The sequence below is a fragment of the Zea mays genome, unplaced genomic scaffold, assembly GCF_902167145.1.
Source record: "Zea mays cultivar B73 unplaced genomic scaffold, Zm-B73-REFERENCE-NAM-5.0 scaffold_651, whole genome shotgun sequence".
In the NCBI taxonomy this organism is placed as follows: Eukaryota; Viridiplantae; Streptophyta; class Magnoliopsida; order Poales; family Poaceae; genus Zea; species Zea mays.
Genome location: NW_023367313.1, coordinates 23,272 through 30,313, shown reverse-complemented (window position 1 = coordinate 30,313; position 7,042 = coordinate 23,272). Strand labels below are relative to the sequence as shown.

The 7,042-nt window shown below is 39.1% G+C and overlaps 2 long non-coding RNA genes across 2 annotated transcripts; one reads left to right on the top strand and one right to left on the bottom strand.

The window, feature by feature from the left end:
* Positions 1 to 1,749: 1,749 nt before the first annotated feature.
* Positions 1,750 to 2,400, bottom strand: LOC118475784 (uncharacterized). Its single transcript, XR_004855104.1, has 3 exons — positions 2,295 to 2,400; positions 1,943 to 2,017; positions 1,750 to 1,835 (listed from the first exon to the last, which is right to left on the bottom strand). It is a non-coding gene; the product is annotated as an uncharacterized lncRNA (long non-coding RNA).
* A 3,823-nt stretch (positions 2,401 to 6,223) lies between these two features.
* On the top strand, positions 6,224 to 6,780 carry LOC118475783 (uncharacterized). Its single transcript, XR_004855103.1, has 3 exons — positions 6,224 to 6,438; positions 6,516 to 6,587; positions 6,658 to 6,780. It is a non-coding gene; the product is annotated as an uncharacterized lncRNA (long non-coding RNA).
* Positions 6,781 to 7,042: the final 262 nt, after the last annotated feature.

The window sequence follows — 7,042 nt, the reverse complement described above, 5'->3', positions numbered from 1 at the left end:
TTGGTCGTGTATTCGATCTTAATGTTAACCGCTTTGTATAGAACTATGTGACCTCTCTATTATCTAATAAATAAGTTCATCATCATTAGTTTGTTTGTCAGTGTTCTTATTTGTCTGGTTTCTTGTTCTGTCTGCTTGTATATGTGTCTTTCCGTGGTTGTGTGCACACTCTGTTTGTCTAATTTACATGCAGTGGCAACTTTGTTGTAGTGTTGCGGTTCTAAAGTACTACTGTATTTCAGTTCGAAGACCTGGGAAAACATTTTGGTTCACCTGAATAAAGTGGAGACAAACAATTCAAGAAATGGCCCTCCCGATGCTGCTTTATTTAGTGCGTGAAATTTGAAAGACATTTTATACTAAGACTTTAATCAAACTGCTATACTACAGATTCAGATAAGTGAGCTCTCAAAACCCAAACCTGAGGTGATATCAATTTCTAGATTTGAGCACGAGTCACTCTATAAGAGCATGTCTGAAATCCTACTTTCCTTTCCTTTTTGTAAGCATAGAGAACCTAAAAGTGCACACAAGGGAATATCTAGGAAATAACACATGCTCATTTTGTTCCCTCGGCATTCCCTCAGCCTTGACTTTCTGGTCTGTTTCCCCACTCCTCTGGTTCTCCAGCATATAGAAAGAACATTGCCATCCAAATATCAAATAAATCTTTGGTGCTGATGTAGGCATGTCACTGAACAATGTTACTGTATGTAATGTTTGATGCAAATGAAAATAAATGCAGCAAGAGAATCAGAACAGCAATCCCTGCCTACTCTTAACTATAATATCAACTACAGTAGAAGAGAGTATGGTGAAAACTGAAAAGTTATATATCTGTATGATATTTATCTTTTGCTATGTAGAGAAAAAAGACTATCTTATTGAGAAGGATGTTTAGCATAGCATTCAACAAAGCTACCTAAGATAGGTTATTTACTTCATTATTCAAATGTTGTACTGAAAATGCGTGCTATTAACGAATTTAGGAAACCAGAGTGCCAACTTTACCTCTTCTACAGTCCAGTTGCCCTTGGATGAGCGGCGTGTTGGACCAGTTGTCCTCCTGAAGCCAGAGATAAACAAACATGTATAAGAATTAAGAAGGAATACGCATAATGTAAAACCTGATGAGTGGTTCCAATAAGCGGATAGAAATTCACCCATTGGGCAATCTCCCCCTTTTTGAGGTTCCTTGCTGACTCCTCCATCAGGAGGAACAGAAGGAGCTGAAGACTCTGTGCCCTGCAAAGTCTTTCGCTCTTCAGTTGTCATATTAAGTGAAAATAGAAAACTGAATCTCCACTTAAAGCAAGGTAAGGGCCCAAATATCCATCCCAATGTTAAAACCCTCTAAGGTCTTCTAGCAGATTTAATAGCTCTTGATATGCTATAACCAAGTTCGAAGAAGGCTAAATATTTAGATAGCTTTAACTGGCATTATCAATCGGAAGGAGCAAAGAAGTCCCTAAAGTTTGGGTCACTATGTAGCTACCAACATATGTATTGGAACAATCCATCATAGGCCTTCTTCTTAAATGCAATGCCGCGGGGGCGGTCTTACCCCCGCAGGTCCAGTTTCCTCAACACAGCCACCATACTGGATCTCATGGGAAACTATTTCTAGACCAGTATACTTGAATGCTTCATTATTCGAATCAAGAAATCTACTCTATCAAAGGTAGTTTTCTTGATGCTTAATTTGATCACATGAAAAGTGGATACTCTGTAGAGTAAATCCTGCTTTACCTGATACCAATAGTCCCATTGTAATCATCTTCCATGCTCTGTACCATGTATTTATGGAAGTCATATGAATGTGGTAGCTTGTGATACTAACAAGAAAATCACATGAACAAAGTGGCATATTAGAATCATCTTGGCAGGGGGAGGAGGTGGGGCGAGGATGCTAAAACATTAGAAAAAAAATTAGAGTACTCACTGTGACAAAGCCCAACCTCAGTGCCAAATAGTCTGACCTTATTATGGAGCCCTTGAATTGACGCAAAAAGCAAAGCTGCAATGCAATTAAAGAAACTTTAAATCCAAGTGATTATGGATGTATACTACTTATTTGAGGCTTCAGATACATGAATCTTTTGACTTTATGGTTGGTGACACTCTTAGATGTTCTTTCATCAGTAAACTTGAGGTTGAATTCGAAATGTCTGGATGAGCTAGAAAAATAAGGCATTTTTATGTCTTTACATGGTGATACACTAATCAGATAACAAAGGATGATATAGTTAGTATCTGTTCCACAGAAAGATCAAGAAACAGAAAAGGAATTTTACCATCCAAATAAGTATTTTATTTTTGCTCCATGGATGAGAAGCATTGTTAAAAACAAAGGTTGACTGCCTTCTCATCACCTTGGTTCTCCTAGCTGAGAGAGACAAAAATCAGTGTGGTAGTACACATCAACAGGGTTGCATAAAAGCAAGCAAAAGAAAGGAGTGTCAAAATCCAAAGAAAATATAAAAGCAATTGAAGGTGATAAATGGACAGTCCTCACTCACCCCTACTCTGATCCAAGCATATCCCTTCACAACGAGTGTACCTTGATCCGTGTGGTGGGGGCTCCTGGCCGACCACGATGATGGCGTAGCTGCAGCTCCCACCGATTCCGCAGCAGCTTTATCTGTGAGATTGACAACTTACTGGCTCTGTTGAATGGCTCTTGCTCTTGTTATTACCACTGCTGTCACTGCTCCCTTGGGACTGAGATGTATTTGTCTCAGGTGTTGACGTTGCAAGGCCAGTTGGAAAAACTCCTAGCAAATCCATACTTGAAATGGATATCTGGGTCCTCGCTGTTGTATGTAAAGAAAAGTCAGGTGTGTTGCATTTTGAGATAGACATGCAAAATTTGAGAAAGGCATTCCACTGTCAGCAAGAGAAATCACTTGGAGCTCAGATAGGATCCCAAGAAAAAGTAAAGGCCCTCATAAGATTTGAATTGCTCAAATAATTTGATGCAAGCATCAACCCCTAGCTGCTCAGAGTGTTCTTTCGCGGCCTGCATATGTCCCCCAAGCTTTCACAATAATTTAGAACCAAGAAGGAAGAAAATAAACTTCAATGGGTTGGTACAGAGGGGTAGGGGGCATAAGAAACTGAACAGGAATACCTGCACAACAATCTGAAGATTTCCCTTCAGATTAACCAGTAGAAGGTCTTTCATGCATTCCAAAGCCCACTCTCGACAATGTGCCAAAGAACTCAACAAGTGTCTGTTAATGGGCAAAACATAAAAAAAAGATATCTGAAAATAACTGAAGTCGACAAACCTATGGTTCAATGACATGGGTATTTACAATGGCACGCTTGATATCAGGCAACTCTGAGTAATGTTGCATTACAAAATGTAAGGTTAGTTAAACAGGAATACGAAGCGGAGATATCAGCTGCACCAATGCGAAGGTACTGACCTGGAGGGCTCGCAAGTACAACCCAGCCTTTTTTAATAAGACATTTGGGAAGTGGGGTAATAGCAGCATAAAAAGTCCTGTCTTCTGTGAGAATGACAGGCAAAACCTGGACTACTTAACGCCGACTGTCCCACACAACAGGTCAGTTCCACATTGGAAAGAAGTGCTCAATGTCAAATCCTCATATGCATTTTGTTTTATACCAGCAGAATAACAGAAATAGCAGATCCCCTAGGTGGCTAGGTACGGTTACCGCTTACCTGACAGATGCTGCATTTCATGTCATCAACGGTTGATTTGTTGACTTCTAACTATATCACGTGAATCCAAACCAGAATTAAGTCCATCAATCAGGCCTTGGACATAGTCATAGAAGTATTCAGGGTCATCACAAACAGAGAGTGCATGAACCTATCCAGTAAGAGGATATTACTCGGAAAGTTCAGTGTCAGATAATATAACAGAAAAGGGTAGATCATACTTTTGTTTTGAAGCTGCTCAATCTGGATCCTAAAGCAAGGCCAGCAATGGTTCCACCACTGCATGAAGTTAAATATTGTCCGACTATAGAGCGATGTCTTGCAACTTTCAGAATCTAGGCATGACACAACAAGAACTGTACACACAAAATTACCCATAAGAAGTATACCTGCCACATGCAACAACAATATCATCAAACTGAACATCAGCAGATTGCAGAAGAGCTGTGTAAGAAGTTGATTCAGCGAGTACGATGTGAATTTTTTTGGAAGGGGTTATCTGTGGATGTATTATGTCATTGAGTGTGCTGCTGATCTACAATTTTGTGAACTGCTCCTCCGAAAGAGCTGTGCTCACAGAGCCTATTCTCTCCTCCAGTGCCAATAATTCCTGTTCAGAAGATACAAGCACCTCTTCCGTGAGGATAAATATGAACGAAGAGTATTTCGTAAAGGATCATAGTTACTGCTCGAATCACAGTAAGGGCTTCAAACACAGAATAAGGAAGAATCCTCCAGAAAGAAAAGCATCTCTAATAAAACCCCTCCACCATTCAGGCAGGACGAGACACGATAACAGATAGTACCTCATAGGACATATCATCAATATCCATCCGCATGTCTCTATGCCGATCATAGGAGGCAAAGGCGCCAAAAACTAGATTAGCCTCCAGCATTAGCAATTGCTGCAAAAAAAGTTTATTCAAGGTTTCAGGCAAAAGAAAGATGATAACGGGCTTGTGGAGCAAAGGGTAAAAAAGAACTAACATCGTAGGTTAGCTCTGCTTGCTGTTCAATCCTCTCCAATGCAACCAAAACCTACAGAAATAAACCTATTTCATTCCAAAATGTTACACTTAAACATTTGTCGAGGACTTTCTTCAAAAAGGGAGCTTGGTCTTCCCCTTTCAGCTCGAGTACTCGAGCGACGACGATGAGTAGACGAGAAAATGTTATTATCAAATTCCACAAAGAATGGCCTTATTGAACTCTCAGTGGAGACTTCTTCCAATGAAAGATGTTCCTGAGCTGGCTGTACATCCTTTGTGGATGACTCATGCAGAGAAAGCACGCCATCTGCTCTTCCATCTGGAACCAAGTTGTAGAAATAAAATTTGAAGCTCAAATGAGTTACAACAACTGAAAACAGAGTTAATAACACCAAATAACGAACCTGCTTTGAGTATATCAGTATCTTGTCAAACTCCCTCCTTTCAGCAAATGGAGCAACAACTTTAGGGGTGCCCTAGCCTTTATGTATATTTGCAGTGCAAGATCATTGTCCACAGTCTACATAAAAGTGCACACACTTAGCAAACAATCAATACATAAGTGAATGTAAATTGGCAAAGTATAGTAAGATCCATGCATCAACAAATACGGTATGACATGCCTCACGTTAGCTGGGACGTGTGGAACTATTGTGTGTACTGCTTGTCACCTTCAAAGCATTAATTCTGCAAAGTTAACTATGAAATCGTAACCACAAGGGATAAAATTCAGAAGTTATAAAAATGAGGTGTTATACAAAAGACAACTATTGACAATGACAACTACTCAACTGGTAGGTTAAACTTGAGTTTTTACAATAGTAGTATAAACGAGTTATGTACCAAGGAATATAACTTCAACAAATTGATATTACGTGAGCTACATATATTTTATTCTGTTTTCTCACAGCCCTGACTGTCCCTAGAATGTTTTACTTTACCTAGACCATGGGCACATTTATGAACACAATATCAAGAAAAACATATCCATGTTGTCTGATTACCATGGGCACATATATATGTGTTAAGATACCCTTCCTTAAAAGTTTCAACTTGGTGTCTCTATTGATTCATACAACATGTTCGCGGTACCTGAAAGAAGGTAAGCAGACAAATGTAACCTCTCTTAATTTAGGCATGATAGGGAGGTCTACTATTCAAACACAATACAACTGCATGCAAAGGTCTACTACTACACATTGTTCACGGGTAGCAGGTGGGCTTGGGAGAGATATAGTAGATGTGTTTCCTGTTCCGAATTGCAATAATCTAAGTATGAATATGACTAATATTTTTCTACACAGGTCTGTTGGTAGACTAAAAGACGTAGATGGATCCGTTCAACAATAACGATGTTCGACCTCCATTAAGAGAATTGTCTAGCAACACCCTTGAAGGTATATCTACTAATAAAATGCAATATTTGATCTCTCACCAAGGTTTTAAAAAGGAAAATAACGATGTTCATATTTTGTAGATGAATGTCCAGAGGTACCTGTCAGCGACGGAAGCATAATTGATTTAACTAAATCGTGTGATAACACTCAAGGTGAATATGTTTGTTTACCATGTATTGACAATGGAGATTATTGATGGGTAATATATGATGGTTCAGGAGGTCGAACTGATGCGAGACAATGTAAGAGAGAAAGAGAAAGAGCACGATATGCGGCGATGAGTGTTGAAAAAAAAACGAATTGAAGAACCGTCGTCAGTCACGCAAAAAAGAGAACGTTGTTCACCATGAGTATTCAAAAGGTAAATTAAGGCTGCTTGTGCGTCACTCATCTTTAAAATAATGCTTTTCTTATGTGTTATCGGGTTACTTTGTGTAGATGATTGTCCAGATGTGGCTATAGGCGACGGAAGCATCATTGATTGTACTATACCGTGTGGTATCACTCTAGGTAATTACATTTCTTTGTTATGTTAATTTACCAACAACGATTAATAATGGAAAAGGATATAACTGGTTAGGTGGATGTGATGATGCGAGACAACGTAAGAGGGAAAGAGAAAGAGCACGATACGCCACGATGAGTGATGAAAAGAAAAATGAATTGAAGAGGCGTCGTCAGTCAAGCAAAAATGAAAATGTTGTGCACCATGAGCGTTCAAAAGGTATGTTAACTATGCTCGTGTGTCACTCATCTTTAAAGTAATGCTTTTCTTATGTGCTCTTGGGTTAGTTTGTAGATTGCAGCATACCTGCACACAAAGAGAATAATAATCATCAAAGCATTGACACTCTAGGTTATTATGTTGCTGTGTTATGTTATTGAAAGACGAAAATTATAACAAATGTGCCCCAATAGTGAGTTGAGCTCTCATCATTCAACCTATAATATATACACCTAAGAGC